Source organism: Cyphomyrmex costatus, unplaced genomic scaffold (assembly GCF_001594065.2).
Source record: "Cyphomyrmex costatus isolate MS0001 unplaced genomic scaffold, Ccosl1.0 scaffold29, whole genome shotgun sequence".
NCBI lineage: Eukaryota > Metazoa > Arthropoda > Insecta > Hymenoptera > Formicidae > Cyphomyrmex > Cyphomyrmex costatus.
Genome location: NW_017277017.1, coordinates 1,601,390 through 1,618,847, shown reverse-complemented (window position 1 = coordinate 1,618,847; position 17,458 = coordinate 1,601,390). Strand labels below are relative to the sequence as shown.

Here is a 17,458-nt window from a genome sequence, read left to right as displayed (position 1 = left end):
GTGAACGTGAAACTTGTTACGAACAATTTATGCGGGCGCTCGAAAGGAGGAGGAGAAGGAGGAGGAGGGGCAGGAGGAGAAGGAGGAGGAGGGGGGGAGGAGGAGAAAAGTATCTCCTGTAGGTATACAGAACCACAGATACGGGCCAATTATTTTTTGGAACGCATTTACATGACGCCCGTATAGGTATGCGCCGATCGAGAGCGAGGTCGAGATAAGCTCGACACAAGTCGAGTGCAACAAAAGAAAATAAGGCCCTGCTGCAGCACGGTAACAAGTCGTGTGCTTTTCCACGCTATTATTAACGGTGCGTTCAGTTCTCTCTCCCGGGATATTTACACGCGAGTCGATCATTCGCGACGTTTTCGTCCTCGGTGTGACGAATTGCGAACGAAAAGAAGTAACCCGAGACTGCGTTCGCGTATTATGTTCATCCAGAGAAAGAGAAAGGGAGAGATAAAGAGAGAAAGAGATGAAATGGAAAAAAATATATTCACGGCCGTTTTCAGCCGATTGCGCCGATCGAGAGTCTCGATGATTGTATTTGTGACTTTATCTTATCTCCAAAATTAAAAATACGTCGGTCCCTACTCGTATATTGATCTTATATCGGTGCGAATTACCATCGGCTGCTCGATCATGCGTCACGAGAGCGTTTTCTTGGAGATATAGATACAGGCGTTTAGATAGTAAGTGGACGCATCGGTTATCGAAAGCGCAAGTTACGCGAGAGCTTTGCAGAGGTAATTTTAGAGGCCGCGGTCGCGCCTTTCGAGCGCGACACACTCGAGGAAAGATCGCGCTTAATTGAGTGCGCAATATCGAGTGATGAAACGCAGAATGCGAAACAATAGTCTAAATCGGCTTTGAATAGAGGCTCGGGGATTATGGAATATCGAGTTGCAAACGCGGATCGGTTGAGTCACGCACATGCGATAGACGCACGACAGACGCGACATCGTCTCTGTCAGGGCAAAGAATAACTGTAATTATTGCAAGATATTAATTTTCGTATATGCGAGCACGACATTGCTAATCTAAAGACTTCTCTCTATGAGAATATTGCAAATTTGTTCACGCCTTTGTAATACTTTTCTGCGAAACGAGCCCATCTTTATCAGTGCATATGTACAGATTACCTCTGACCCCGATTGGCCTATCGTTCACTTTTGTGCTGCACAAAGATAACCGATCTCCTGAAAAAAAGCAAATTGATTATTTAAGAAAGAATACGAAAAATACCGAAAGAATACTGTGTTTCAAAAAATGTTCGGCATTGCCGAATACTATCCTTTCGTTCAATAAATATTAGAGTCTAGCTTTGTTACAAATACACACGATGAAAAAGAAATTATAATTATAATATTTTGCACCGATTATACTGCACTAAAACTCTTATTAAACCTCTGATATTTTTTATCGAAAAAATATTATTGCGATATGGGAAATATTCTTAATTCTAAAATGTTATCGCTTATCGTATCGAGTACGATATTGCTATATTTATATGTAAATTTTATGTACGAAGAAATGAACCATTCTTAATTAACACTCTTAATTAAAGCAACACAAGTTTTTCATATATTTCATACTTTTTGGTGATAAAAAATTTATAATTTAGACTTTTATAAATATAGATAACGTAATTGTTAACTTAAAAGGAAGAATAAATAAAAGCGCACTATCAAATTCAATCTTGAAATAATATAGGAATAAGTAGTTTAATTCTGTATATATGTCTCCTCATAACACTTAAAAACAGAATATATAATAACACAAAACTGCTTAAAAGCCGAAATCATTTGTCACGCTGTCTGTTGTAATGTTGATAAGAAAGTCCAGACTGATATATGAAGAGAATTTTTAAAAACTTGTCTTCTCTTGACCTAACTTTTATCGTGGCAGATTAAGATCCTCTTAACGACCACTGCAGGTATAGCTAACGCTCGTTTGTGCGTAAAATTTATGTATCAATAACCTTTTACACTGATAAGAAAATTTTTGGTTGAAAATGGACGAACCAGACGATACTGATCATATCAATTAGAATTTTAATTGTTTCGACTAGACTTACAATAGATTTAACTTAAAAAAAGTCTAATTTGTTCATTTTTAATCAGAATTTCAATTAATGCAACCAAACTCTTTTTCCAGTGTGGATTAAATAACGTGTCTGTCTTCCATTTCAAATATCATAAAAAGAAAGCGTTATTAATATATCACGACTTTTTTTATGTTGGAAGCTTGATTATTCAAAAAAACTAAGATTAATTGTTTAAAAGATATTTTCATTTTTTATCTTCAAAGGTATAATATTTTGCCAGGATAAATAATGATTATTAAGAAGAAAACTTTTGAAAACAAGAAACTGTTCTCTGGATTTAGTTAAAGCGAGAAAATTTTTTGGCATGAATTCCCGATGGGATTGACATCGCCGAGTAAAACGATCGGTTTACACCCTTTTTGCTACCCTACCCGTTTTAATTACGAATAACGAATGTTTTCCCGGCGAATGCATTTTTTTTTGCGGTGTGCCGCAAGCGAACCGAAGCGAGTCGGGCCGAGCCGAATGGAGTCGAGAGTTTCTAACGAGTTTCACCGATCGGCGCGAGAAAGATTTATATCTCGAGTATCGGAGGCATTATGACGCGAACATTAGACAGAACGGTGATAAAAACTTCGGCGATCGATGGGCCGATCGTGCGTTTCGCGACTAGTTTCGAATGAACTTATCAAGAGTCGCTCGAGCGAAACCACAGAATCGTCGATCATTATCTACTCGCCTATAATCACCGATCAAGAGGTTAATGGGACGGGATTTAGCAACTTTGACGAAGGAGCCAGTTTCGAATGCCGACCGGGCTCTCAGCTGCGTGCGGCTCCGATTCCGGTCTCTTCTTGTAAGGAAACCTACCAAAGTATCGCCCTCCGATCTTGATGAGTTTTGAATATAATATACGATACAAATTTGAACCGATGAGAATAAATTTAATTAAATAAAAAGATTCTCATATTTGGTCAAAGCGGATCTTTGGTGCTTAAATATTTATGGGTGAATTCGTATACGCATATCCGATTCTGCAGATCGCGCGCTAAAATTTTTTCAGTCCTGGAACCCGATTATCAGTATCGTCATACAATTCCATGGATATTCTTGTTAGATAATAAAGCGCCGCGCGCGTAATTGTCGTCATAATTAATCCAAGTGCATGAGTCTCTTGGCTGATAAATAAATTGCCGATGCAGCGCGACGTTTACGCGCATCTGTGCGGGCAAGAGGATCGAGTCGTGCCACGCAACAACGGAGCATTAAGATGTCCGTTATATCTCTGATGCATATCGCTTCCGTACGCAGCCGGTCCGCGCCCAAATATTTGCACGTCTCTCTTCTCCCGGCCTTTCGCGGGCAGCCGTGAGGTGGATTCGACTGCTGCTGCGCGCACGTGTGTAAATATACGTACAGATGCGCGGGTGTGTGTTAACAAGTGTGTCGTAATCGGCAAGGTCGCCGGGAAACGCTGACGTTGACGCCGACATCGACGTCGCTTTTCAACGACGCCGTTGACGACGGGAGAGAAAAAGAGGAGAGACAGAAAGAGAGAGAGAGAGAGAGAGAGAGGGGGGGGAGGGGTAGGAGAGGGAGGGGGAAGGAGAGAAAGGAAAAGAAGGCGCGCACGGTCCAAAGAGGCCAATCAGCGCGTGTAACGTGTATTGTTTCGTTATGTTTTAATGTTACCGCTCTCCATGCGGCTATCGCATTCGCGCGAATGGCCGCGATGTCTCGCGACGAGCCGGCGAGAGCTGAACGGTTGATCCCACTTACGCAATTTTCACTCATATAGCACGCGATATCCGCTCGATGGATTCCGGCTTGATCTTTATCCCAAGCCGGCTCCGAATGATTCGATGGATGTTTATAAGAAACGTCGTGTTTTAAATAACGTTCTGGAAATGCAACTGTTTGTCAAACAGGAAATGCTATATTTTGGTAAAAAAAAAAAAAAGTTTGAATTTGCAAAGAGAGCGTATTTTTGGAAAGAAGAATATTACGTCTTTGTCAATAGAGAATTCAAAACGAACGGTTTATCTTATAAGAAATTTTAATTTCATAAAAAGTCATATAATTTCTAATAAGAATTTTAATTTCTCTCTTTTATAATAAAATTTTTAATCTTATAAGAAATTTTAAAGTTATAGAAAAGAGTCTGACAGTATCTAAATAAAAATCGACCGAGAAATTACAAATAAGTGACGTTCGACACATAAACAAATAAAGGCCATATTTGGTTAAAGTTGATCTTGATTTTTTAAATTTTTTATTTAAAAACTATTTAATAATATTTTTAAATTTACAATTTTTAGTGTGTGTTCGTACAAAGTTTATTTATTTTATATTTCCTACAAACTGAATAAAAAATATAATCCTCCGATAATTCTCGGTATAGGTATAACTTATATTTCTTAAACAAATTATCAAATATTGTCTCTCTTAAAATCACGTGAATTAAAAACGAAGGACTTTTATTATGCCAGCGCGATGCATGTCAGCGTGTTTGAATTCCCGCAATTACTTCAATAATTATTTATCAAACCGGCTAAGTATCGCTTTCGATAATTTCTTGTAAATATTTCTACATGCCTCCATTAAGCGATATTGCCAGTTCGCTACGTAGGAGTTACTTTCCCTCGCTTTCGTCGATTTCATAACGCGGCGCGGAACTGCTGACCGTCTTTATTTAATCGCACGCCACGTACGATTGACCGGTATTATCGCTTTGAATAATTGGCGGTGCAAAGTGCAACGTGGGACAAAAGCAGAGAAAGAACGGAGCGACACGACGACGTTTTGGCGCCCAGCCACGTGTTCGCCGTTTTCGTCGTTCGCATGCGGGAAATGATTCGTCGGGCGATCGTAGTCGAGCGGATTCGCCTCGCGACGCGACGAGGAGAGAAGGTTGAACATCCGACTGGACTAACTGTAAAATGGCGGTTCCGCTACTCCGCGCAAAAAGAACGTCCCGGTGTCTCGGCAGGCTTCAACACCAAGGTGATCGCACGGCCTTGTGTCACGTGTACGTCCATTAGTGTCGCCGTTTATGTAGGGTACGTAGGATATCATACGTGCACGCGCGGCCCGCGCGTCTACCGTCGCGTTCGCGGGACGATCGTTCCTCCTCACGTGTGCGGCATTCCTCTCATTCCGCCTCCCTTATCCCGCACCTTTTGCATCCTCCGAACTCCCGGGAGAGCCGCTTTAGAAAGGATCGCGCGCGTTCAAAGGTTCTCGCTCGCGCGCGCGCGCCTCGAGGCGACCACGGGGTGTTCGAGAATGTCGGTGCGGAGAAGCGGACGTATACGTTTTCTCTCCTCGCGAAATTTAAAAAGTATCCATTCTGGTTTTCGTTTATTACGAAAGCGGAATAATTTCTTCGAGATACGAGCCGTCGAATTGAGTGGTCTGGATTTGCATTTTTAAATCTATATCGTGTACGAAAATACGGGCGAAAATATAATACACGAAAAAATGATGTAATGTAACAGCATTAGTTAACGGCGCAGTCTAACTGAAGATAATCTTGTTGACTCAATAACAGTACTGACGAGCAAATACCTTATTGGAAGAAGAGTATGATGTTTCATTAATACTGTTATTAAATTAAGCTCCTGTTCACTCAACACTATACTATCTCACATTATAACGTCAGAAGTGAGATAATACACAATAAAATTGTTGCAAGGTACATCAATATTCAATAATATTGAAATGTGTTTCAAGTTTCAGTAAAATAATACGATCGATAGAATGTGTGTGTGTGTGTGTGTGTGTGTGTGGAATATAATTAAAAATTAATAGAATTAAAGATTTTAATGAATCTAAGGCTCGTAGCCCTATTCTCATATTAGTTTTTAATAAATAATCATTATATTTGGACAAGTGAAATAAATTATGATCACAGCTATGATCATTTTTTGTTCGATTAATAATAATAGAAATAAATATGATTTAATTTCTTCCTGAAACAAGAAGAAAATTTTCGGTATATTTTATAAATTTATTCGACTGCAAACGTTATTTTATATTGCAAAATGTTTCTATTCAAATATAATTTGCATGAGTTTGTATTATTTTTTCTCGCTGACGTATCACAATCTGAGATCGTAATAGTGAGCGACAGGAGAACCTCAACAAGATTATTTTCAATTAAACTGCTGTCAACTAATGCTATTAATCAACATCGTTTTCTTTTCCGTGTAAGTAACATATACAATATTATTTTTCGAGAATAGGGCCCTAAGACAAGCGATTCCCCCCGTGGCTCTGAATCCCACCTGCGCGTTCGAAAGAATGATGGACAGGTCCGCGATATTCAATCGCGGCGAAGCAAGACACCCGTTAGACCCGCGTTCTTATGCGAGGCCTAGTTTTAGACTCCCACCCACGACAGCCACCGACGAGAGCAGATTCCAGAAGAGAACACGTACACACCGGCTCTATCATATCCCAGCGCTATCTACGATCTGCGCTCGCAGTGTACGGCGCGAAATATTTACCCAATTAGGACAAAGGAGAAAGACAAAATCGCTTTATCTGATCGTATACACGTGCGAAAACATATAACGAATTAATTTTTATGCCATAGAAATTAATTTACTTCACGTTGTTGCGTAGCAGATTTTTGCGAGGGGGAACGCAAAAATTTAAAACATTATATCCGACGTATGTATACGTGTGTATTATACGTATACAGCGAAATCCATTACATCTGCGCCCGTTAGTAACAGTAAAGTGGTAAGAACCGTTATTCACTCTTACTTGCAATCATTGTACGATCCGATCGTACGTCCATCGCTTTCGTAACACGAAATGTACGGGGTGGCCGGGACGCCGGATGGTCTTCCGATCCTTGCACCGAAATTCAATCGGCGAGGCCCATTCTCAAATCGACCTGGATCGGATCGAGTATCCTGAGCCCGGGAGCCCGGGATGTGTCTTAATGCCGCGCGAGAAAGGCACGGAGAAAGTGCACCTACTGCGCTCGATCGCTCCGCGATTTAGAAATCGTGCGAGAGCGGACTTGGAGCGATTTCAACGCTGCGCGAATCGCGCGTTATGGCGCGCAATCGTTGAAACGAAGAGCAAAAAAAGAAAAAAAAAAAAGTGGACGAAAGACAGTACAAGGGACGAGCGGAAGTGATATATCTCGTTCAATTCGACTCGGCCCGCACAGGATGATGCTCGAGCATGCCGAAGGACGTCGTGCATCCGTATTTTGGACGAAAAATCATTTACGATGAATATCGTCTAGATTATATTTGCGGATGTATAACGAGAATGTTGGTAATGCATCAACGATTCGTTGAATTCTATTTGTAAACAAATATTGTGGGTAACATTTTGCAAATAATTACACAAACAGGAAATTTAATAATAAATTCAGCTTGGATATAAAACAAAATAAAAAAGAGAATGTTTAAAAATGTATTGCACATATTTTCAAACAAAATTAAAAAGTTATTAAAAAGTTGCAGATTTTTTAATATCGTGTATGTTTGGAATACAACAAGGCAGCGATTTAGAATCTTAATAGAAAATTACTTTAATGAAAAGTAGAGATAGTTAAAAAAATAATTGAGATAATGAAAATATATGTTTATTTAAATTGTAAAATTGTATTGTTTTTAAAAAATAAAAATACTGATTTAAAAACAATTTCATATTTACATATTTACATTACATGTATGTAATATTTATTTTTATATGGAGAGTATAAGTTTCCAATTCTAGTCACTTTTTGCAAAGACTATATACAGTTGATGCAAATCAGTGAATTAAAATTATTGCGTAATACGCCAATTATTTAAGATAAAGTTTATAATTATATAAGATATTCTTTGCCGAAAAAATTTCTCCGGCGAATTACTGAAAGTTTTTTTCGTTTGTTATAAAATACTCCTGCAAAAATGTTCAATATAGTTACACCTTTGTTGACGACTCATCGAAACGTAACTCGTGAGTACGTTATCTCTATTATAGAAACCATTTGCTTTCTTATCTTTGAAACGGTAAAATTTTATAGAAGTGTTTTTTCTACGTTTACAGCAATGTCGTGCATAAATAACGCATAGAAGTGCGGCTTGTTTCATGGCGACAGATAAGATTTACACGTAATTTTTGTCGCACGATTCATGAATTCGATTTGCTCGTTAAGTTTTACCGCGTTATATTTTTACACCAAATAGTAAAACGTTTTTTATATTGTAATTTTTTAATTCTTCTTTTTCGTTCTTCTAATTTTATTCTTTTAAATTGAACGAATCCTGCAACGCGCGCTTAGTATTGCAATAAAGAGAAACGAAAAATGAACGCTCACGCACATATGTACAATCGCGCACACGGCACGGGGAGAGACGGAAAGTCGCTAGCCATTTCTTCACTATTAATTATATTCCCCGCCAAGGCGAAGTCTTTTTACGGCGCTACATTCCAGACAGCTGCAAACGTTGCACTTTTCCTGCGTCTCGATGTCGCTTTTACAAAACTGAGCGAAATAAAACTGACTCGCTGAGCAAGTGTGAAAAAAAAAAAGGAAATAAGAAGAATTTCGTGTTATTACCGTTGCGATTAGTAGCAATTAACACGACAGAGTTAATTTATTCTGCGTAAGATTTTTTTTCACAATAGTTACTCTTTCAATTTGGAAAAACGTGACATGTTATACGTTATACGAAGATTGAAAGTTTTACAAAAATTGGACACTTAATAGTTTTATAAAAAAATGTAGTCAAGCGAAAAATATATGATTAATATAATTAATACGTGCTCTGAATGTCTAATGCATTAAATATATGACTGATGTGAGTAGAAGAATTTATGAAACGAATATAAAATCCACTTAAAATCAATTAAAGACCGAGATTTATTTTTGTCGACTTGTGTCTTTCTAAAATTAACCAAGGAATGAGATTGCTTTTTTTTTTATCGATTCCCTATTTTTTTTCTCGCAACTACAGTCGTTCAGAAACTAGAACTTCTTGTTTCTTCATTCTTAACACGACCGACATCATCGGGTTCTCATTCGAGCGTAATGAATAGTGATGTTAATTCCGTAAAATGAGATAATAATGTAAGGATCCGCGTGATTGTTCGTGCACTCTCGCGGACGATTTTTCTGGATCAAAGCGAGAAAAATTGGCATCACGGCAGCAAACGCGTGCGCGTGTACGCCAGCACCGTTCTCCGTTCGCTCGCCTTTACATCCGCGTTTGCGTGACCTTTCGCGTGAGCGTGCGAGCGGGGAAAAATTCCTGCGGACCGGAATATGTAAGTAGTCCAATTAACTCGCAACGGGCTGGATTTCTCCGGCAGGGGGACAGACAGGGCATATACACCAAAGTAACACGGGCATGCAATTTTGTTAATAACTGAGTACCTGCCGTCATGTTAATGCGCCATAATTGTTCGACTCCGTAGAAGCGAAATAAGAATCGATTCGGGCGACGTGGGTGAGAGATATCGACAATTTTCGCTTGTACGCTACGTGTTCATCGTGAGGATTTTAACGCGCTCACATCGGCCGCTCGATCGTCGAAACGATTCGAACGGAGCGAATCCAGCCTATCGTTCTTCGGGTTCGTCGTTCGTCTTTCAACGACATTCCCTCGCCAGAATCCGGGTGAAAGGAGCATTTTCATACTGACGCGCAGCACGTTGAAAATCCCCGCCGCGATGCCGATTATTCTCACGAACGATCGGCAAAATCTCAGCCACTCGTAACGTTTCAAAGACGACGACGACAACCGTCTGATTTTTATATACCGATGATCGCGCGCACCGTATAGGTTGATTTTAGGATATAAATTAATTAGAAGAATTAACTTGGACTACACCTCTTTCCCACGTCGGGCCAAAGTAGCCCGCGTTAAAGGACGTAATCCCATAGATATACACGAGAGATAAAATTTATTAAATGAACGGAGAACCTGCAATTTTTTTTTCCTTCCTTTCTTTCCCCTCGTTTACCTCCGACTGCAGACTTCGACCTGGATCGTTCGAGAGAAATTGTGCCCGAGGCGAGGGCGGATTCCCGTCGACTTAATGGAACTTTTATTTTTTGTTTTTTAGACCCGTCTCGTCGCATGTCGCCGATCGATCGGGCGATAATTTAAGGCAGCATACCGAGCGTTCGTGACGAGCATACGCGACGTACTGATTCGGGCGAGTTGATCTTTTTAATTTTAAGGCGCAACAACGACAACAAATATATATGCTGCTGTTTATCTTTTTTAATTCACGCGCATTTATTAAGTTACGAAATATTATTAAGAAATGTATAGTAATCCTTGGGAAGAAAAGTAATTTTTTATTGACTGTGATAATATTGATTTAATGAATCATCGTTTTTTAATTTTTAAAATTATTGCTACCACTCTGAAAAAAATGGTTTGGTTGAATTGAATAGTAATTCTGGTGGAAAATAGACGAATCAGAATTTTCTGGTAATTAATCTATTATATTAGAACTTTTTAGTTGAGATATAACTAAAATTTTTTCTAATTGATATAATTATTCTGATAAAAATAAAAATTCCAGTAGATTTTACCAGAAATGTTGTATCAATGTTGTATCAGAATTTTGGTTATCTCAACTAGAATTTTAAATTCTGATTCATCAAGTTTCAACCAAAAATTTCTTCAGTATAAGAATAATTGGAAAGAATTGTATTTGAAAATTTTGATTTTAATCCTAAACTGTTTGAAATAAGTACGGACGAAGAGGTACCGATAAAAAAGTTGATAAGATTAAGTGACTGAATGAAGTAAAAAAGTTGAAGGACACGTCTTATGAATCTTTACAATTGTTGCTAGGAATATAATTGAAAAGAATTATTACTTGCTAATTTTAATCTTGTACTCTCTGAAATGAAATAAATACGAGTAAAAAGAAACACCTATAAAAAGAAAAAAGTATCTTGATAAGATTAAGTGATTGAGTGAAGTAAAAAAGCTGGAGGACGTATGTTTTTAGACATTACTTCGTTAATGGTGCCATAAATATCAATAACCAAGACGATATTATGCCTTGGGAATTAATTAATGGAATCGATCATTTCGAAATGGAAAGTCTCGATAGTTCCTTAAAAATTTTACTGCAGATGAGGCGTACACAATGCGTGCGAAGTGTAACGAAGAAACGCTAAAACCGGTTTTTCATGACCGGGATCAAGTTAAATAAGATCGAATACGATCTTTCTCTGTCCTTTTAAGGATTCTTCAATTACCAAAGAAACATCGATCATGAAATATTGCCAATGTGACTGACGATATAAACGTTCTTGTTAAGAGATTACGATTTCAGAGGCTTTATGTGTAGCTCTTTATTTGCGTGCATGCAATTAGGAAAAAAAAATGAGTTATCTTCATTATAAGAAGAATATCATCAAGTACTTGTTTATCGCCAAGATATGAATCGTGATTATTCATTTTTGTATTTGCATGTTTCATCGCGAAAAGAACGGGAAAATTTTAGCTATATAGATATACATATCTAAAAATAATTTCGTTGGACTATTAAAGTAATTATATTATATAAGAAACATAACAAGCGTTTACGTTCTAACTAGTTCGAGTATCCTTAATTATTTTGATAGTTCAACAAAATTATTTTTAGAGTATCTAGTTAAATTAAAAAAAAAATTTTTTTTTTCGGTAAAAATATACGTGGTGAAGAAAAAAAGATTTAAAAAGATTATATTGTTGCATTACTTATTTATGTCAAAAATATATGTGCAATTTTGATAAACAAACACACACACACATGCAGCATTAGTTAAAACTCCTGAATAATCCAGTCATATTGACGTCAAAAGCCAGAAATGACACGTTAATTTTTATAAAGTGCTTTTATTCAATGCGCATGTGTAGTAGCCTAATTTTCACTGACACGTGTCTTTAATCACTTTTTACGATTATCTACTAACTGTCAAAAGGAATAAGCAGTTTTCATCCATTTTTAACAAATATTTTTAAAGTGGTCTCATTTTATTTTATCTAAATTGTCTTTATTTACAAGTGGTACGTAACAAAAATTAACGTGTCATTTCTCGTTTCTGACGTCACAATTTAATATGGGCTGTGGTAATCAGGAGCTCACAGTATTTTGGAATGTATGGTAAATTATAGATAACGCGTACCATTATTTTTTTCTTAAATTTCAAAACGCGATCTATACTACTGAAATTGATGACATTAATAAACTGTCTAGTTGAAAGATAAAGGATTCTTTTCGAGCTGAGATTCTCACAGTAAGTTAAAGTATACGTCGTATTTGGAAGGGACTTTTCCTCTTAGTAATAGAACTTTCGTTTATAACTCAGATTAATTACTATATTGAACATTGAAATTTGCGAGAGACGTCGATCGGCCTCGGTGTTCTTGTTTTCTTAAGTATTATATGCAAATGTGCGTTGTGAGAAACGGTGCGTACACTTCGCTCTAGTTCTAAAACACCAGGTGTAAGCTAAAGTCGGTAGCTTTATCCGGGCCGAACATTGTCCTGGGACAATGCGAGAAGAATGCAAGGCACGCTCTTATGCCGCGACAAGAGCATGCAGAAAAGAAGGTGTGTATCAATATGTTTTCAGTTGAATTCTTGCCGAGTCAAGACAGCACCGAGTGCTCTCCTGACGTCGTGGTGCGTTCGACACCAACCAAGCGGTCCAATAACGCAATTGAGATTCGGGGCGCTATTGTTTCACAGTAAGTCCAAGCAGTATGAGAGAAATTAGCATTAAGTCGAGCAAGGAGTCAAAGAACCGTGTCACTTCTACATTCACAATATAGAAAAATAAGCAAGCCTTCTCAGAAATATAATCTCAACAAGTTTGCCCCGTGGATTCGGATCCACTAATTTAGATCTAGTTCTGTTCATGATTGCGTTTCAAGACCAAAAAGGATTTCGGCTTGCGATTTGAATTGAATATGTATATATGTAAATTTACGCTGAAATATTCAAGCACTAAGATCCGCTTTGAGCGAAAATAGATACTTATTTTTCTTAATTGATCATTCAGATTAAAACTGATTTACCGCAGTTTACGTGAAGAACTTTTACATTAGCACAAGAGCAATAATAAATTAGCCAGAATTCCATGAAGCGTATAGCTCGACAGATGCCAAGCTGTACATTTATGCATTGGCGAACACAGTCGCGTTATCGTGTTATTATATACTTATCAATTCCGTTGTTTGGCATATATTAGCATCATCCGCTGGCGATATGTCAATTTGCTTGAATTTCGGCATTTCGGATGAACGTTATCTTACGATTCAATAACGGATTACGTCACGAAGACTTACACGATGCACGCTCGTGTGTCACGGGTGTTTCGTGCGAGCGACATTATCGTTACAGACGTAATCGCCCGGTTCATCATTCGTTCGCTCGCTCGTTCGTTCTGACGTAAGAACGCATTGTTCTCACCTCGGCGTAACTCAAGCTAAACGTAGAACGCATTTTCCCTCATTTGTCGGCCAGAGCGCCGCGCGAAAGGCAGGCGAAAAAACGAGAACAAGATGAGAGAGAGAGACAGACAGAGAGAAAGAGAGGGAGGGGGTGGGGGGGGGGGGGGAAAGAGAGAGAGAGAGGAGAAGAAAAGGACGCCGCCCGCGGCGCTGGAGAGAAGGTGAAGGTGGCTCGACCGTACAAATGTGGAAGAAGGTAGCGGCGTGGAAAAGGTAGAAGAGGGGCCTTGACCGATGCGTGATCATCGGCTGTGGACAACGAACGGAGGTTCGTGCAACGTTCGACCGATTCAGCCGGGCAAGGAATGCTCCTCCGCTGTACCGTTATGTCGCGGAACGCCTCGGCCGGACGATCTATCGGCGGCGATCTAGAAAGCAAGCGCGACGAAAGTGTTCCGGTTAGGAAGCGAAATTCTGATCGGATCCTCTTTGCGTCCCGCGACGAGTCCCGTCGACGATTCTCGGTCTCGCGGGTTTTTTTTTTTTTTTTTAAAGAACGTCTGCACTCGACGAAAACAAAACAGTCCGTATTGATATTCTTCTCGATCCGTTTCTATTTCTTGTCTTTTTTTTCTATTCTTTTTGCAATTGTTGTGCGCAACCAGCGTGGCGACACGTTTTGCAGCGTCGCACAACGTACGGTTCTCGGCCAGGAGATTCGTGGCTTTAAAGATAACAGTTTTTTTTCGGATCGTCAGGAACCGGTTCGAAGGAGGAGCCATGAGAAACTCCGATAGAAGTTACTTACGAATTGCAACAATATTATAAGAACGGATTTTTACGATGTAGAATGGAAAACAGTAATTCGTATGAAATACAAGTTATAATTAACTAAATTAATTAAATTAAGAATGTAGAACACGTAATATCTTTCAAGTAAAACGAAAAGATTATAAAAACATGGATCTTTGTGTATTTAAAAATAATACAAAAGTTTGGCAATGATTCAGAGAACATAGATAACAAATCATCTTAATAAGGAATAGATATATTAAAAAGAAATAATTAAAACAAAATAAAATAAAAAGTTTTTATTTAAATTTTTTAATTGTATGTTAATCTTATTGAATTGCTTCATACGTACATAATATTCATTTTCGTATAGAAAATAAAATTTCAGTTACTTTATTGCGAAGACACCTGATATATCTTTCAATATTATTTATATTTAATTCTTGTATTTAATAATTATACAAGAGAAAAATTGTCAATTTGTTTTGCAATTTTCTTGTTCAGTCAACTTCAAAATCTTCCAAGATATTAAAAAAAGAATCGTTTCTTACATATTTTCTAATTTTGCACGTTTGTATTTAATTAATTTTTAAATCAAGATTTAAAGTAAAGCCTTGAAGTTTATTTAAAAAGTACGGAAAATATTTTCCTCAAAAGTGAGTTTGTACGGAAAAAAAGCCTTCTATTTGTCATCAAGATAATTAATTGGAAGTCATAAGTGCTTCGACATTAACGCGAAGAAAAATCGATTCCAAAACAGCTGAGCAATCACCTCGATACTTTGTAGATAATTGTGACACGTCAGAATAACAATTAGGTTGAAATTGTCACAAACTAAAAAAATAACGATAAAAATATTCGAAGGAAGAGGCGCACGATACGTTTCGGTAGACGACAATTTATTTATAACGACGATAAGTGCGCAACAGGTTTCCACACATTTTTGCGGAAGTTGCGCGTTACATAACACCCAAGTGTCATACTTCCTGGTAATATAAAAAAAGAGCAAGAGAGGAAAAGATCGAGCAAGAGAGGGAATAAACAAACGCCGTCCGTCGAAAGGAAAAGTCTTCTAATGAAACCAGCAGCCAGTCGCACGTGATATGATAAGGATTACAAAATCGGAACAGAGAATCAGCGAATTCTTAATCCGTGAGAATTCGAGGGATCATAGGTTGAGGGAGAGATCGGAATGAAAAGGGGGTTGCTCAGCTGCGAGCGCTCTTTAAATGTTAGTCCGGCGATTCCAAGAAAGAGTCCTTTTCGATTCTTTCGGCCGCGGGTAATCGATCGGGCGCGTCCGGGCGCATATTCGGAGTATATTCAGAGCGCGAGAGAGCAGGTGGAAGCAGTTCTGGAGTAGGAACTGGTTTGGTGGGAGCCGCGCGAGGTGGTCCGCTGGTACCTCTCGGTGTACGCCAGCACGCCGCTCTCGGTATACGCTGGCACGTTGTCGCACGAGTATATTCATGCCAGTGGCGGGAGTCCCCGAGGGAAGCCGGTGGGGCCTCCTCGCTCACTTCGCCGACAAGTGATCGTTTACAGTTATAGTCAGTCCGCATTGGGCGCTCGACCGGCCCTGACTATATCGGTACACGTAGTCGTTGATCGAATATCACTCCTGATTTTTTCGGATACGCGTCTTCACCGGAGACTCTCTTCCTCCCTTTCTTTCCACCCTTTCCTCGAAACGAGAAATCGCAATTGTGCCGAACAGCAGTGATTCGGGTCCTTCCTTTCTCTCCCTCTCTCTCTCTCTCTCTCTCTCTCTTGTAATTGAATTTTTTTATTTCTGAATTTCCTTATCGTGATACTATCGTCGATAATTGTCGTTGACGTTGTTGTTTATGAGTTGAAATTGACAGCATCGATCGCGACAGACAAAGCAGCATTGATAATCGTCGGAGGCAGCGGGCTCGCAGGCTAAGTAACGAATGATGATTTAGTGGCAAGATCAAGTGAGTGTCGTGTGAAAGGAAAAGTGTGCGGGACGCGTTCGGCGGCGAAAAGCGCGCTGGTGGTAGACGCCAGTTTCAGTGAGCGTGCACTCGCCGCACGTACACCGGGGCACTGATGGAGAATAATCGACCGGCGAGGTAAATAACACATTTTTACATTCACAACACCCGGGCGAGAGACGATGAGCGAGCGAGGAACGAACACGTCCGCACTTTTGCGCCGCTCCGGAATGCGGCCGCTCGCGATCAGGAACCGCAACGTTCTTTCGTCGACGTCAATCGAGGGGCCTCGTTTACGGACTGTGAAGAGCTTTCTAAACGCGCGCGCGTATACAATTTCGATGAAGAGATTGTAGAGAGGAAAAAGAAGCGATACTCGCGAGGAACACACGCAAAAGTCAACCAAAAATCAGTATGACTTTATTTTAATTCTTAACGAACAGTCAAATTTTGATCCTCATGACGTCAAAATAATGGCACTTTTCTTTCGATTTGACGTATTCTTTGGATACACAGGAGAATTCGAAGCGCAATTTACGTAGCGCTTTTCCCGCGACACGTGTCCTCTCTATTTTATGTGAAATTAAAGAAAATTTAATTAATAAGAACAAGATACAAATTCGATTTTAGCGATAGATTCGAATTATTTGAAAAATAATCCCGCTGCCGAACAGCATTCGGTGCATCTTTTTAGGCCTGAAGAAAACTCGAAACGTCAGATTACTCGGATGGCTTACGTAGCGAGGCGGCGGCGTGGCGGATACGATGTGCGCCACCGTAAATCATAACGTGGCACTCGAAGGTTATCGTACGGCGTTAATTGTCGGAGAGATCATTCGATTGTATACAATACACATAACGAGCGTCTTCAACAATTAATGAATATACACGCCTGATGATACACTGCGCGTCCGCCAAAATTGTCCAGAAATTTAAAACGCGAGATCGAACATTTCCTGCTGCTGTTACATCGCCCTTGACACTTTATCCGATAAGCGCATACTTTTCTCTTCACGCGTCACAAGAGCACCGAGTATATCTGCGCTGATAATAAAAGCAAATTAATGCCCGATAATACGAATAAATGGCAATCAAAATGGCGTGCTGTTTTTGAACGATCTCCAACAAAAACATTTTGATAAGAGTATACTGAAACTTTTAACAGTTTCTCCATGTATATTATATATATGCAAAGTATTAAAACTTTTATTGCAATGTTTATATAATTCTAATATATATATATATAT

The 17,458-nt window shown here is 39.0% G+C and overlaps 1 protein-coding gene across 1 annotated transcript in view; it reads left to right on the top strand.

Annotated features, from left to right (window-relative positions):
* The first annotated feature begins 16,047 nt into the window (after positions 1–16,047).
* LOC108775210 (class A basic helix-loop-helix protein 15) overlaps positions 16,048–17,458 on the top strand; it is a 7,773-nt gene continuing 6,362 nt past the window's right edge. Inside the window, exon 1 of the mRNA XM_018541512.1 lies at positions 16,048–16,349. The gene's annotated coding sequence lies outside the window, so the exon portion shown is untranslated. The remainder of the gene's footprint in view (positions 16,350–17,458) is intronic.